The sequence below is a fragment of the Phalangium opilio genome, unplaced genomic scaffold (assembly GCF_054372755.1).
Source record: "Phalangium opilio isolate 3A_F unplaced genomic scaffold, DU_Popi_V2 ptg000105l_1, whole genome shotgun sequence".
Lineage (NCBI taxonomy): Eukaryota > Metazoa > Arthropoda > Arachnida > Opiliones > Phalangiidae > Phalangium > Phalangium opilio.
In genome coordinates, this window is record NW_028324207.1 from 10063557 (window position 1) to 10079587 (window position 16031).

Below are 16031 nucleotides of genomic sequence, written 5' to 3' on the forward strand. Positions count from 1 at the left end.
CGTGACACTACCTATACTTAGTAATGCTACTGAGAGACTTACAACTCGAGCTAGTTCGAGAACGACGGAAGCGAGTCAGTTGAAGTCCTACACTTGGTGGTCAATTTTGCAGGACTTCCCTCTAGGTCCTATTTAGTCTGCATTACTAAGCCTTTGATAGCAGCGTCACACCAGGCCTCCCTCGCTTTACCTCGAATCTATGACCTACCTCATTCACTTCATGACAAGCTCCAGTTTCTAAGTTACCAGTGACAAACTTATGGCCAACATATCTTATAAACTTATGTTATCAGTCAAGTCTATAGGTTTTACTTAAAATGAAATTCTTTATTTTAGAATTGCGTGTGTCCTTTAGAGTAGGATATAAAAGTTACAAAACGCTGGTGTATAGGTCTTGAAGATTGTAAGCTAGAGAACCTGCCAAAAGTGTCGGCGTATTTATCCATTGAGCGACGCCCTTCGATCTATTTTCAAGTTAAAAAGGACCCCGTTCTTCAACGCCTTTCCGAGACACTTATATTATAGTGGTTGCTGTATAAATATTTTTACATGGCTTCTCTCCACCCCAACTCCCATCCCTTCACTGCCTGAGTCCTGACTCGACTGATTTCACTCAATTCTGGCGTTCAGAAAGAGGGATCGTTTTGCGCCAATATCAAGATCTAGAGGTGTCGGATACCCTCTAACTCGCTACCAGTTTAAGTTGACGTCTGAAGTGCCTGGTCAGTTTATTATGTCTGAGAAAGTGTAGAGTGCAGTTTAAAGCGCGGTCAGTTCAAAAGGAGATAAGATAGGATCGCATCAAGGTAAGGAGAGGAAAAAATTACCTTTTCTTCTCTCAAGGGTAGAGATCAAGCTAGGATGAAGCATCATTTGGTACCCTGGAAAGGAATTCGAAGTGGATTAAGTGCGTTTATGAATATACTAGCTGTTACCAGCGACGTCGCTCGCGTGTAATACGAACTTCCATCAAAATTATATGAAGAATGGGTAGATTTTACTGATGACTAACATTTTTGTAGCACCCTAAAAGCGAAGGCACTCGGCGTTGCCCGTCAGCCCCTAGGGATGCATTTTTTATTACTTTTCACGCGGACATGATTCCATAAAGAAGGGTTTTTAAGTTTTTGGCCGCCATTTAAAAACCCAGAAGACCATTCAACCCGTCTATAGGTTAAAGGAAACCAGTGTACTAAATATTTGCGAAATCGGTTGAAAGGCGCGGACATTATTGCATAGAGGAGATTTTTTACAATTTCTTTGGGCGCCATTTTTTAAGATGGCGGCGGATTGGGGAGAAATCTTTCTTAGTACGCGCTTACTACTTATGAGTAACGTTCCTACAAATTTTCAGCCTTCTAGTGCAAGCGGTTTGGGCTGGGCGTTCATTATCAGTCAGTCAGGACTATGATTTATATAGAAATAGATTAAGGTGGTAAATGAATGCCTTAAGCGTGGTAATTTACTATTGCGAATTTTCTAAGCCTATTATCAAACAAGTGCAGTGTCGAAGAACGGTTGAATCCGTACCCCGAACTGCGTATTTTATTGGGTTTAGGTACTTTGTTAATTATAGCAGTTGCCACAATGTCGCACGCTGTGACAATTGTGTGTTTGACAGTATTTTATCAAGAAAGCCAAACTTTGGAGTAACGCCACTTTGATTGGGTCAGGTACTTTCATCAGGTTCAGGTACTTCGTAAATATGTGCTAAAAATAACGAAGAAACGATGCAAGGACAGTAATTGCACTGCTCAGCTCAAATTGCGCCTTTTATCACAAATTAAGATTGTACAACTAATTCCATAGTTTCAGTTTCGAAATTCATGGATCATAGTTGGGTTGTAGCTTAGAGCACCGACTCCAGGGAAGGTTGAGCTCCTTGGTTAGTTTAAGAGGGTCTTAGGGGCACCCCACCATGTATGTATGTATGAGCTAGCTCATGAGTTACGGCTTTAGTTGGTGGATGTGTATAAAAAGGCATCTCCCCAATTTAACAAAGAAGATAGGTGTCTGTACATGGAGCGGCGGCTTTCACAAAAGTTACGGATGGGGAGGAAATAACTTTTAGCCCGAGGGTGCGCATTCCAGAGTAGCCGGGGCCACGCAGTCTGCCCAGATACTTCGCGCCTTTTTACCCCAGTCAAGATAGACCTAGCTCGTTGGGGGACTTCCTACGAAAACAAGAACCCATAGCTGACGAAAAACGCCGCGTCACACTGAAATAAAGAGACTATGAAAAGGTGCGTGAGAGGGGAAAACCAACCACATTCCGTTGGTACCTCGGGTACAAGTGGTAGGACACTTTGCTAGTGGACAATTCTTTGAAAAGCTTTCAGAGTTCTTCGTTTATCAATACTAATTACTAAATGCCACTTAATTAAACAGTAGTTCGAATAAGTATGGTTTAAAAAATAGTCATATTACTTTTGGAACTTTATTAGTCTATCTTGAGCCCCATTACCATCAAGGTCGAGATGACACCACCACCGTCTACGTTATTGCAAACTGATTACCTGATATTTCTGTCCTATTTTTAAATTCCACAGCTTTGGCTGTCATTACCCCGACAAACTGTCCGTCATTACCCCGACAAACTGTCCGTCATTACCCCGATAAACTGTCCGTCGTTACCCCGATAAACTGTCCGTCGTTACCCCGATAAACTGTCCGTCGTTACCCCGATAAACTGTCCGTCGTTACCCCGATAAACTGTCCGTCGTTACCCCGATAAACTGTCCGTCATTACCCCGACAAACTGTTAGTCGTTACCCCGACAAACTGTCTGTCAACACTAGGACCAACAACCAAAGTCCCTTCAGAATCCCAACCTCTAGAACGTTACCCAAAGGTACGACCATCTTCTCTACACCTCGGCTTCCGATTTAGACTAACAGGAAAGAACTCGACACAACTTTGTGTGTGGCTATCCGACCTCTCGAAGAGAACGCCAGCTCACTGGCAAAGTATTTGCCGGGCGTAAAAAGGTGTGCAATAAATAGGTTTGGCAGTTAATGTTTTACGAAAAGAATATATAGGAAACGAGCTCGGGAATGTCCTTTCGTACAATATAATACAAGTCGAGAGACAAGCGAATGGCATTGAAATGGCTTTGTGCCGGAAAAAAGACTCAAAAAAGAGGACTTGATTTAATGCCACCCGACTGCCACCCGACCCACATTTCAAGGAAGAATAAAATGAAAAGGAGAAAACGAAACGACACAATAAACAAAAATTAAAGACTCTCCATCTTCTTAATCGACTATGAACATCGAACAAATAAAATAACACATTTATAACTAGAAAGTAAATTAGCCCATCTTTGTTTTTATTCACCAACAAGGTCTAATATTGCCACTCACGCTGTTAAAAGTTAATCACCCTTCCATATAGACAGATCCATTAATTCTGAAAGAGGAGCAAAGGCAACAGGGGCGAGGATCGCATTCTTGGGTTATTTCCCTTGTGCCAAGAAGCACCGCTAGAGCAGGGAGGTTAGGCTAGCCTTCCGCGTGTAGGGAACTTGGGCTCCGTCTGGTGTTGCCTCTTTGCGCGAGGAAATAACCTAAGAGGGTGTCTGTGGGGTTATCTGCAAGTACTTAACGGTATGGTCTATTGCAATACATACGTAAAGGGATAGTATTATACAGGGTGGAACTCTTGCCTGCGACCAGTTTAGAAGCTTTTACAGGTGCTAGTAAAGAAATTAAAAACGAAGTCCGCCCGTTTCACAAATATGTAATACACTGGTTTCCTTTCGATTTGTCGCCATCTTTTTAAATGGCGGCCAGAAATTTAAAAACCCTTCTTAATGGAATAATGTCCGCGTGAAAAGTAATAAAAAATGCATCCCTAGGGGCTGACGGGCAACGCCGAGTGCCTTCGCTCCTAGGGTGCTAAAAATATCAGTCATCAGTAAAATCTACCCATGGTTTATATCATTTTGATGGAAGCTCTTATTACACGTGAGCGACGCCGCAGGTAACAGCTAGTATAAAACATTTCTCAACTCATTAAGAGTCGCGTTACATTGATGAAAGCTTTGACAATTATAGAACTGTACTAGTAAATAACATTAGCGAAGCGATTGAAATAGTCGAAACAACTGGAACTGACTTTTTGATAAAAAGTGCACCACAAATTAGATAACATGACTGCCTGTATACTGATGTACTTTTCGCCTAATATTACTATTCTAAAGACTCGACAGTACGTTTTCTAAACTGCTTAGTGTCTCCGTTTAAGATAAAACACCATGTACAAACTGGCCCTGGGTAGTACCATAAAAATTCGTTCCGGACTCCATTATATTCTACGATCAAAAAGTAAAAGAGAATGTTACTGAGCATGCGCACGCTGACTTAATTATTTAAGCGAGCATTGAGGTATTAAAGAGTTTAATCGGTACAAGCGATCAAAAGTAATTCTCACTAGAGTCGTTATCAGCGTTGAAAGATCTAACTGAACGTCGGATATAGTGAAAGCGTCCGGCGCCCACGCATGCGGCGGCATGATACAACATCGCCCAGAATAAAGAAACACGTATCAACTCCCATCTCTCCAAAGTAATAACCACATCTCTCCATCTTTTTATCCCCAACCGAGGGGTAACTCACTACCAAAAATAGTGAATTACCCTTATAACCTGACTCGCAAGTTCCTAAGATATGTGCCTACCATAAGTTTGATAATCTCTGGTAACTTAGAAACTAGAGCTTGTCATGAAGTACGATAAGGGACTAGAAGTATTGAGGTAACCAAATTCTTCACTTGGCGAAAGTGAATATTCTTGATAACGCACCAACGGTTGGCCCTCTGGTAGCGCTTTCTGAATTTTCCCTCCAAAAAGTGAGACGTTCTCGGTGGTATTAGACGGGGGCCGAACTAGATTCAAGCACGCGCTTCGTCCGTGTACACCCCCGTTGTGTTTAGGTTGAGAGGAACGGGGGTAGGAAATGTTTTTTGGAACTCGACCAATTTTTTCTCTCTAGTGTAGACACTCGCGATGGAAGCGGTGGCATAAAATCGTCAAATTTGTTCACTAGTGCCAGGATCTACTACCAATGCTAGAGCTCTTTACTTCTAGTCTCATCTTACTTCTGGTGAGGTAGTTAGGTCATGGATTCGAGGTAAATAGACACCTGGTGAGACGCTAGTTTGATTATTTAGTCAGTACTAAGCCTTTGGGCTCCAATTTGCCAACTGCGAATGCGGTGACAGACACACAGACACGTCCATATTAATACCTCTCCGTGACGTCATCGTCACTCGAAGAGGTAAACATTTTTAATAATAATAATCTAAGCTTTTGTCTATGAAGGGAGGGAGGGATTTCCACACTAAGCCTGTGGCTTGTTTACAGGTGGGTCCCTTTACAATGCATAGAGGGGTGCAAGGGGCTAGCCCCTATGCCCACACAGCTAACCTACAGCGCCCCCTATACTAACTATTATCGTTAACCTCTGCAAGTTTTGATGGAAAGGAGAAACCGGGTTAGACAATAAACAACCGAGTATCTTACCCCTCGTTACAACCCAAACACGAAAAACGTAAAAAAAGAAAGAAAGTGGTTTGAATTTTGCTAAAAGCCGTCGAAAATACAAACAGGCGGCGTCCCCCTGTATTTGTAAATGGCTCTAAATCGCGTAGCAGATATCTTATTACATCACGAAATTTATATAAAACTAGCAAATTTCATATTCAACTCACACTTCTTCAACTTCGACCCTCCTTTAAAAGCCTGGACGGTTGCCTTTCAACTCGTTACAACATTCCCTCCCCCCGGCCGTCTTTCTCGCAACAGAGAGAACCGCAAAATAATCAGAATCAAAATGAAGAAGAAAAACATAAAACGATATTTTAAAGATTAACATCCGCCACGCACCTCCAGTCTCTCTCTCTCCCTCTCTCTCTCTCTCTCCTCTCTCTCTCTCTTTCTCTCTCTCTCCCTCTCTCTCTCTTAAGATACAAACACAATCCAAAACAAAATGAACAAGGGAGTAATAATAATAATCTCAATATACTTTGTTTCTCCAGAAGTAAGATGAGACTAGAAGTACTGAGCTAACCAAATTCTTCACATGGCGAAAGTGAATATTCTTGATTGAAGCAGCACCCGCTTCGTCCGTGTTCCGCGGCTTTAGGTTGAGGGGAAGGGGTAGGAAATGTTTTTGGAACTAGACCAATTTTTTCTCACTCTAGTGTAGACACTCGCGATGGAAGCAGTGGCATAAAATCCTCAAATTTGTTCACTAGTGCCAGGATCTACTACCAATGCTAGAGCTCTTTACTTATAGTCCCTTATCTTACTTCAGGTTTCTGCCTAAATGGACTTTTATTCAAACTGGAAAGGTTGCAATTATTTGGATTTTCAGATCGTCAAATTCCTGTCTAATTTTATCAGGTTGCGCTGATTAACTCGTTCTGATTATCTGTCTCTATTTTAGTCAATAGTTGTCAATCTATTTTTAAGAATATCATTTTTGTCAAGGGGTTAGTCTAGTCACTTGAATAATCAGGTGTACAAAACCGAAGAAATCGATTACTACATTTCTACATAATCATCAGTAATCACAATCATTCCTATGGTTAATCAAAGATAATCAGGAAATATTAGTCAAATCAGTAAACTCACCCATTCTTTATATCATTTTGATGGAAGTTCTTATTACACGCGAGCGACACCGTGGGTAACATCTAGTGTGTTGTATATGAGCCCTGAAGGTTTTCGTTTGGTACCTTCGAAGACTGCTAGCACCAGAAGTGAGATGAGACCAGAAGTACTGAGCTAACCAAATTCTTCACTCGGCGAAAGTGAATATTCTTGATAAGGCAGCAACGGTTGGCCCTCTGGTAGCGGTTTCTCAATATTCCCTCTCCAAAACGTGAGACGCTCTCGGGCGACGGTAGACGGGGGCGGAACTAGATTCCAGCACCCACATCAGTGTTGAGGGGAAGGGGGTAGGAAATGTTTTTGGAACTCGACCAATTTTTTCTCTCTAGTGTAGACACTCGCGATGGAAGCGGTGGCATAAAATCCTCAAATTTGTTCACTAGTGCCAGGATCTGCTATCATTGCTAGAGCCCTTCACCTCTAGTCTCATCTTACTTCTGCTGACACTTATAACAATCTACAACTGAAAATTTCAAAACGATACTCATTCAAAAGTTACCCAAGAAGGACGAACAACAAAATCTTGGATCCGAAAAAATCTTGAATCCGAAACTCTTTTGAAGTAGAGGGCGCCGCGTACGGGGAGACCCCCGCTGTGCCCGAATATATAAATATACGTACAAACACTAGACATAATACCATCTTCGAGAGCTTATAGGTATTTTATTCTAAAGGTGAGAAAGATGGGCCGAAACTATAGCCATAAACACGTCTTACCTGTCCAGGTGTAGGCAAGCCGTTCCATATTGAAACTACAGTTAGTACAAACCCGGGCTACTTCACGTCAAGAGTGCGAAGAGTTGAAACAGGGGGTAGAGAACATTTGTAAATAAATACCCTTAATAAGTTGAAGGCATGTATTTAAGTAGTATAAAAGTGTTTATTCTGTGCATTACTCGAACTTGAGTAGGTAAAGCAGACGATATTCCCAATGTCATTTTTAAATTGTTTTAACAGTCTTAGAGGTCAGAGGTCAACCTCAAATAAAATGTGCCACCATAGAAAAAAATGGTAAAAATTGCCATACGCTTCTGAACAGAATTATAAACACTGAATTTTGATTATCAAAGGGTTGAATTACTGTACAGTACACCAATTACAGTAATTTTCTATAAAACATGTACAGAACCACACCGATTAGTCATTGACCCCTCAATTTTACCAAAAATATTTTAAACATATTTCATATAATTTGATAAAAATAAAATTCAAATCTTGGAATATTTGGTCAAATAACAAGTATCTTATGAACTAAGTCTAAAAGTTTAGTCAAAAAATTCTGATCCAGGATTTTGTACGGATACTCCTAACGTATTTACATTTGGTGTTTGAATGATAACAGCGTATCAGGAACAGCAGCCTCGTAGCCAACTGACATTCCAAGGTGAAGCGAGAAAGAAAATATATATCTATATACTGTATAGAAGCCGAAGCATGGATGGCAAGGTATAAAAATCTACAGGTGTGAAGATTAGGGGTTTGAACGGCAGAGGGGGTTAGCGGCTCGTTTTGTGATCTTTCTCCCGCTCGGTCCCTCGCGCCGAGTGTATACGCCCACCTATCCCTCCTTGCCCCACCGCTATCTATCAAACTGACACCCCGGGCCAAATTAAAATACACCTTTTTTATATTCCCCAGCCTTCCGAAGTCCCTAGCTTTTTGCTCTTCCCCCCCTCTCCCTAAATAGGCTGAGGGCCGCGCCATCTTTAACACGGCCGGATCGCCAATTGCTTAGCCCCACCGCCTATCGTATATGATGAGGTAATACTTTAGACCTAGCTGTAGTAGAAGATGTTGTTGATGTTGTTTTTGTTGTTGTTCATGTGAAAAGCGTGGTTTTAGCTTCACCGCAATTTAAAATAGTGGGTCTTTCCATCTTGAACTTCCACCATCTACTTTTCTATATATCTATTGCTTAGCCCCACCGCGTATGGTATGCGATGAGCTAATATTTTAGACCTGGCCGTAGAAGAGGTTGATGTTGTTTTTCGTTGTTGTTGATGTGAAATACGTGGTTATGCTTCACCGTATTTTAAAATAGTCTGTCTTTCCATCTTGAACTTCCACCATCTACTTTTCTAAATATCTATTGCTTAGCCACCACAGCTTATGGTATACGATGAATTAATATTTTAGACCTGGCTGTAGTAGAAGATGTTGTTGATGTTGTTTTTGTTGTTGTTCATGTGAAATGCGTTTTTTTAGCTTCACCGTAATTTAAAATAGTGGGTCTTTCCATCTTGAACTTCCACCATCTACTTTTCTAAATATCTATTGCTTAGCCACCAGAGCTTATAGTATACGATGAATTAATATTTTAGACCTAGCCGTAGTAGAAGATGTTGATATTGTTTTTTGTTGTTGTTGTGAAATACGTGGTTTTAGCTTCACCGCAATTTAAAATAGTAATTCTTTCCATCTTGAACTTCCACAATCTACTTTTTTAAATATCTATTGCTTAGCCACCATAGCGTATCTTGTACGATGAGGTAATATTTTAGACCTAGCCGTAGTAGAAGATGTTGTGAAATACGTGGTTTTAGCTTCACCGCAATATAAAATAGTGGGTCTTCCCATCTTGAACTTTGCCAGCTTTCCACTATCTACTGTCCTAAATATAGTTTCTTGACACGGCAAAAGATGAGATAATAGTTTATACCAGGCCGTAGATGAAGATGTTGATGATGTTGTCGTTGGTAGTTCCGAAGTTACAAGGTTTTTCTCCCCGTAATATGCTATGTGACTCGCCATCTATAACAAGGCCGGCTTGAAACAATGTCTAGTAATTAGCCATATAGTGTTGTATACGGTGAAACACTAGTTTATACCTGGCCTAAATGGGTCCTGTTTATCACGATAGTGATGTTAATTACTTCCTATATCTAGTTTTTACCTATAGTACAATATGCGCTACTTATTTACACCTGGACGTAGAGAGGGTTATGTTGATAATGTTGGTGTTGAAGTTACACACTTTTTTAAAAAAAAATTCTCTCATAGTTAGCCCGGCTTTGCATCATTTATTGGGCTAATAGCCTAGTATGCTATAAAGATAGTGTTTCTTAAAAGATGAAGTAATAGTTTACACTTAGACGTACTAGAAGATAATGAGGGTGGTGTTCTTTATTGTTCCCACATTTTTCCAAATAGCATCAATTCATCTTCAACCCGACCTGTTGCCCAACTTGTAGTATCCTACATCTTGTTTTTAGCCTCAGTGTATCTTATATGATGGGCTATTAGTATACACCTGGACGTAGTAAAAGATGTTGTTGGGAATTAAATTCAGCATTTATATTATTACTATCGACAATATTGCTGTAGAGAGAACAAATCTCATAAAAGACTTGGGCTGTCTACTAGACAGCAAGTTATATTTTAACGACCATATCTCAGTGACTGTTTCAACCTGCTTGAGAACTTTATATGGAATTCTGAGGATAGCCAGGAATTTAAAAAGTGCATCCGTTTTTATAAAGCTATTTATAGCAGTAGTCCGACCAAAGCTGGAATATTGCTCCCTTATATGGGGTGGATGCGCGAACACAGGAATTAAGCGGATGGAAAGGGTACAACGGAAGTTTATTGAGCTTTTAAACAAAAACTTTCTCAAAAACGAGAAATATAGTTATTACGAGCTATTAAATAAAAACCACTTACTTTCAATTGAAAATAGAGTAAAATATACAGAAATTATGTTCGTATACAGTATCTTACATAATAAAGCGGATTGCTTGGAATTTACTCCGTTGCTAAATTTCCGCGTTAACTCTAAAAATACAAGAAACCCATCCTTATTTCATCTTTGCGACAAACCAAGACTGAACAGTATACAGAGAGCCCAGGACACAAGTAACACTATATGTGACCAAATAAATATTCTTACCGGAAGCAAAATTAAGTTTAAAAACGAACTTAAAGCTATTTTACTAAGCACCCAGCATTAACTTTTAGAGATACTAAGTAAACCAATTGTTTTTTACCTTAGTATTTTCTTGCCTATGACAATAATATATTTTTATTTATTTATTTAAACCATTTTTACATATTTATTTAGACTATTTTTATTTATTTATACTAGTTATATTTTATATAAAAACCATTTGTTAACAAAATTTAATTTAAACTCTGTGCATCTGAAAAAATGCGAAAGCATGTTGTTGCATAGAGTTAATAAAATTTGAATTGAATTGAATTGAATTGAATTATTTATTGCATCAAATTTACATCGGACTGTAAAAAAACTGCGCGAATGATTTAGTTAAAAAAGTTGGTGGTATTATCTTTACTTTCAAATTTAATAATCGAAGTTTCTAGTTTTTTATGACAAAGGTAGAGGGTCACCGATAAAAAACTAGGAGAGCAAAGGTTGCAAATGTAAAGTCGATGTTTTTGATAAATACGAATTATCAGTATTGAAATGTACGCGGATGCAAATGGTCACTAGCTCAAAAGCTCTACAGCAAAGAACATTAAGACAGCTCCAAATGAGCAACTGTAGCATACATAGACAGCAAATTTATTTAATCAGTGCGGTTTAAATCGAGTATGTTTTATTGTAAAATTAATTCTAGAATCTCTAGCAGTCTTCCAGTGCGCGAGGGGCCAATTTGGAAACTAAATAAGTTGCCACACTTTTTGGTTTCGTTCAATTGAAGCAGAAGAAAATAGGGGAAGTGGGTAGCTTGGGCAACTTCGCGAGGCGTCCCGTTTACGGATTTTTCGCGCCATTTCCCTCCCCGTGGGGGTGAAGAGAGATAGGATTTTTACGCGCATTAACACACGAGTGACGTAATTCTGTGGACAGTACGGTCCTACGCCTTCCAACTGACTAGAGGCGTCTGCTAGAGGCAGTGAGGCACTCAGGCAGAATGGTAGAGGTTGGAATCGAGTGGTAAGTACTAAATTCATAACTTATTTTAAAATATGTCTTTATTTTTAAATACAATGGTATTTCTAAGTTCCAGGGAAAAAATTAACTTGTCCGAAGTTTTAAACTGTGATAGGGAAGAGTTCAAAGTAATAAAGTTGTATCCAAGTTGTTGTAGTTTGATTTTTAACATTGGGATTGGTTTGGGTAGATCTTACTTTTCCTTTCAACACAGCCTGAGTTTTCTTATGGGTAGTTTCCTTGTACGTTAAATCACACTGCGTACTCTTAACGACATTCATTTTATTAAATAACCGAATTTTCGTCCTTAATTAAACCAATATCCGCATTAACCCGTTGCCTGACGTAACCCTAACTCAAACTGAAGCACAGCAGAAATATAAGCAGACTACACAGGTTAGTTCCACAGTTCGCTACATGGTGGCGTTCGCAATGAAATCTGGTACTATTTTATGCTTCGCGCCGATTGGCCAGATTCAAATTTTAAGGGTGGTAGGGGAATCGACCATTGTAAGTGAGAATCACTGGACGACTTGTATGGCTCAAGGCTACGGCTACCCACTTCCCCTATTTTCTTCTGATTGAAGCTACTAGTTTGTGCCATAAAAATCGAAGTAACACAATAACAAAAAGTATGCTAAATTTCGAATGAAAAGTTTATTCCCACGTTGTAAATAGGGGTTTAGTCAGAAAGAGATTGTACAGTACAATGCTATTTACATTTTTAATCAAATTATGTCTCGTTTGATAAGATGATATCAAAAACAAAACTAAAGTTACAAAATAGGTTCCTTCAGTTTTTATTTAAGGATAAAAAAAGATACTTATCTTAAGCCCAATTCAGATAAACAATGAAATCTGGCATTTGAATAAAACCAGCCAATCTTTTGCTAATTAGGGACCACGAGTATTGAAGCCCGCGTTGACAGCTGAAAGCGTCAAGCGAGCTGGTGTTGCCGTCTTTTTTTCTTATGGCAATTTTATAAAAAAAACAAGTTGGTAAAGCCAAATATTACCTCTCCGAGTCGAGAGATGGACAACCTTCAAACATATTTACCTAGTTATGCAAATATTTGATAGGTAAATGCATAAGTTAAAATTTATGAATAAGTAAGTTATAATGTAAACACTATCCTCTCTCATTACACGTCAACGATATTCTTAGTTTGCCAGCATGCCTGTTAACGTTTGTATCATACAATTTCTAAATCAGAATACGGTAGTCATAATTTGTTAAATGACTTTTATCGTAAGTTCATAAGATATGTTCGTTCCATAAGTTTGTCACTGGTAACTTAGAAACTGGAGCTTGTTGTAATTTTGAAGTGAGTTAGTGAGGTAGGACATAGATTCAGGGTAAAACGAGAGAGGCCTGGTCAGGCCCTGCTGTCAAAGGCCTAACTAGTAATGCAGACTAAATAGGACCTAGATGGAACTTGGTCCTGCATGCAAAATTAATTAACCATTTGCACCGAGTGTAGCAGGTAGGACTTCAATTGGCTCGCTTAATTGTCGTTCTCCTTCTCGAAATAGTTATGTCGAGATGGAAGTCTCTCAGTAGCATTACGCAGTATAGGAAGTGTCAAACGTATCATTTCACATATCTTATAAACTTATGCTTTTATCAAAATAATTGTATTAAAAACGTACGTTCCCAGTATTTAACTCTCCCTTTAAAATACAAAATTAAAAATAAAAATAAGAAACGCTAAGAACTCCGTTAGACTTTGATGATTAAGCTGTTAAAATACAAACCCAACTCAAATTTTATGAAAATAATTTAAGTATTTACTCTAGCTTTAATTTTAATATCCTTTTTAAACATTTAAATTAAACGCAACCCTTTTCCTAATATTATTGTTTGAATAATAATTGAGATGAATCTACCACAGAGTCCTAAACGTAAACGGAAATCATTGTCGTGTAAAAAAAAACTGTATGACAGCTGTATTTGAATCGGATTGAAGTCGATTGTACAAATAGTATAACGGCAGCTGCTATGCAAAATCCGCTTAATTAAAAACGCATTATCAGACTGTTCTCTCTCTAATTATATAGCGGCTAAAAACACAGAAGACGTTTATTATTGTAATTCAGAGTGACGCTTCACAGGGTGTCGTGCGCCATCTATTAGCGGATAAACGTCCTGATAAATAAGAGATCTTGTTGTAATCCGGGGATTTCTTTATCCGTTTTGAAAAGAAGGGAATGCTAGGGACACTTCTGGTTTTAGTATATCAGGGTCATTCTATTATGTCAAGGTCGCTCTTAATTTGAAAGTACGGTTAAGGCATAAACTTACCCCCCCCCCTATCATCTCGCTTCACCATTTTAGTCCCGTTTTAAAAATCCCTGACCATTTTTAGTAACATTTTCAAAAATCACCGACCGTTTTAGTCCCATTTTCAATATCCCCAAATCATTTTAGTCCCAGTTTCAAAATCCCCAAATCATTTTAGTCCCAGTTTCAAAATCCCTAAATCATTTTAGTCCCATTTTCTTAATCCCCGGCCGTTTTTAGTCTCATTTTCAAAAATCCCCAAACCATTTTAGTCTCATTTTCAAAAGTCCCCGTCCATTTTAGTCTCATTTTCAAAATCCCCAAACCATTTTAGTCTCATTTTCAAAAGTCCCCGTCCATTTTAGTCTCATTTTCAAAATCCCCAAACCATTTTAGTCTCATTTTCAAAAATCCCCGTCCATTTTAGTCTCATTTTCAAAAATCCCCGTCCATTTTAGTCTCATTTTCAAAATCCCCAAACCATTTTAGTCTCATTTTCAAAAATCCCCGTCCATTTTAGTCTCATTTTCAAAAATCCCCAAACCATATTAGCCCCATTTTCAAAAATCCCCAAACCATATTAGCCCCATTTTCAAAAATCCCCAAACCATATTAGCCCCATTTTCAAAAATCCCCAAACCATATTAGCCCCATTTTCAAAAATCCCCAAACCATTTTAGCCCCATTTTCAAAAATTCCCAAACCATATTAGCCCCATTTTCAAAAATCCCCAAACCATTTTAGCCCCATTTTCAAAAATTCCCAAACCATATTAGCCCCATTTTCAAAAATCCCCAAACCATATTAGCCCCATTTTCAAAAATCCCCAAACCATATTAGCCCCATTTTCAAAAATCCCCAAACCTAACCTAACCTTCTTGACCTTCTATTTTAATTACCTAATTCTTACCTAAACCCATTTAGCCCAGCCCACATTAGAAACCCTGTCATTTTCTGGTACATGACCCTGACCAGTGAGAGTACTGTACCTTTATCGAAGTGGTTTGCCCCTCGTCACATTAAAAATAGGCAATAGGCAAAAATAAGAAGGTATTTGCGTTATCAAAGGAAGGGGGGATGAAGATGGTTAGTTTTTAATAATGTAAAGAGATGGAGTGCGAAGTTTCGTGTTGGAAGCGAAGTCGATCCAGGGTCAAAACGGAATTCTATTGAAAAGTCTAGTAATTACTTTTTTGACTCGCTTTTCTCAAGACGGGGGTTGCAGCAAGGGAGGGCGGAGGGATACGTTGATTCTCTAAAGTACTTGCGGCTGCGCGAGACCGCCTCTAATATCTGCGCGCAAAAGAAACACCATCTTTTTACTTCTTTTGAGACACGACTTTTCCTATAACACCCCAAAAATACGATTAGTTACCATATGGACTAGAATCGTTGCAATAATAATTTTTCAACATGAGGGTTAACGGTAATAGTTAATTTAGTATATGGGGCGCTGTAGGTTAGCTGTGGGGGCATAGGGGCTAGCCACCTGCACCCCTCTATGCATTGTAAAGGGACCCACCTGTAAATAAGCAACAGGCTTAATGTGTGTGGAAATCCCTTCATAGACAAAGCTTAGATTATTATTATTATTATTATTATTATTATTATTATTATTATTATTATTAAGAAGTGATATCTAGTTTATTAGGGTGAAGGTATAAATTCGCTTCCACATTTCCAGCTCTTTATCTCCAGTCCAAACGTAGGTCTGGACGCAATTAATCCCCGCCTCTTAATTTTAAATAGTTCAGCTAGCAAATTGGACCAAGTCATCATGCGACTTATTGCCATTTATCTAACGCCTTTACAATGCATAGAGGGGTGGTGGCTAGCCCCTATGCCCCCACAACTAACCTACAGCGCCCCCTATACTAACTATTACCGTTAACCTCTGCAAGTTTTGATGGAAAGGAGAAACCGGGTTAGGCCGCGGAGGAAAACTCCCAGATTTTTCACCCGGTGCCACAGTCCGGGATCGAACCCGGGATCCTTTTGCTGCGAGGCGAAAGCGCTATCCGCTACGCCACCCCACTTCACAGCCAGCATCTCATTGGTTCTTGAAAACTCGTGCACGTCAGCGTGGCGACGCCAATGAGGACGAAAATTACAGTTGTATTTGTCCGACTGAGGAGAGAGTAGCGAAATAGCCCGGCCCCTACCTTTTACGCTCTCCCCCCCTTGTA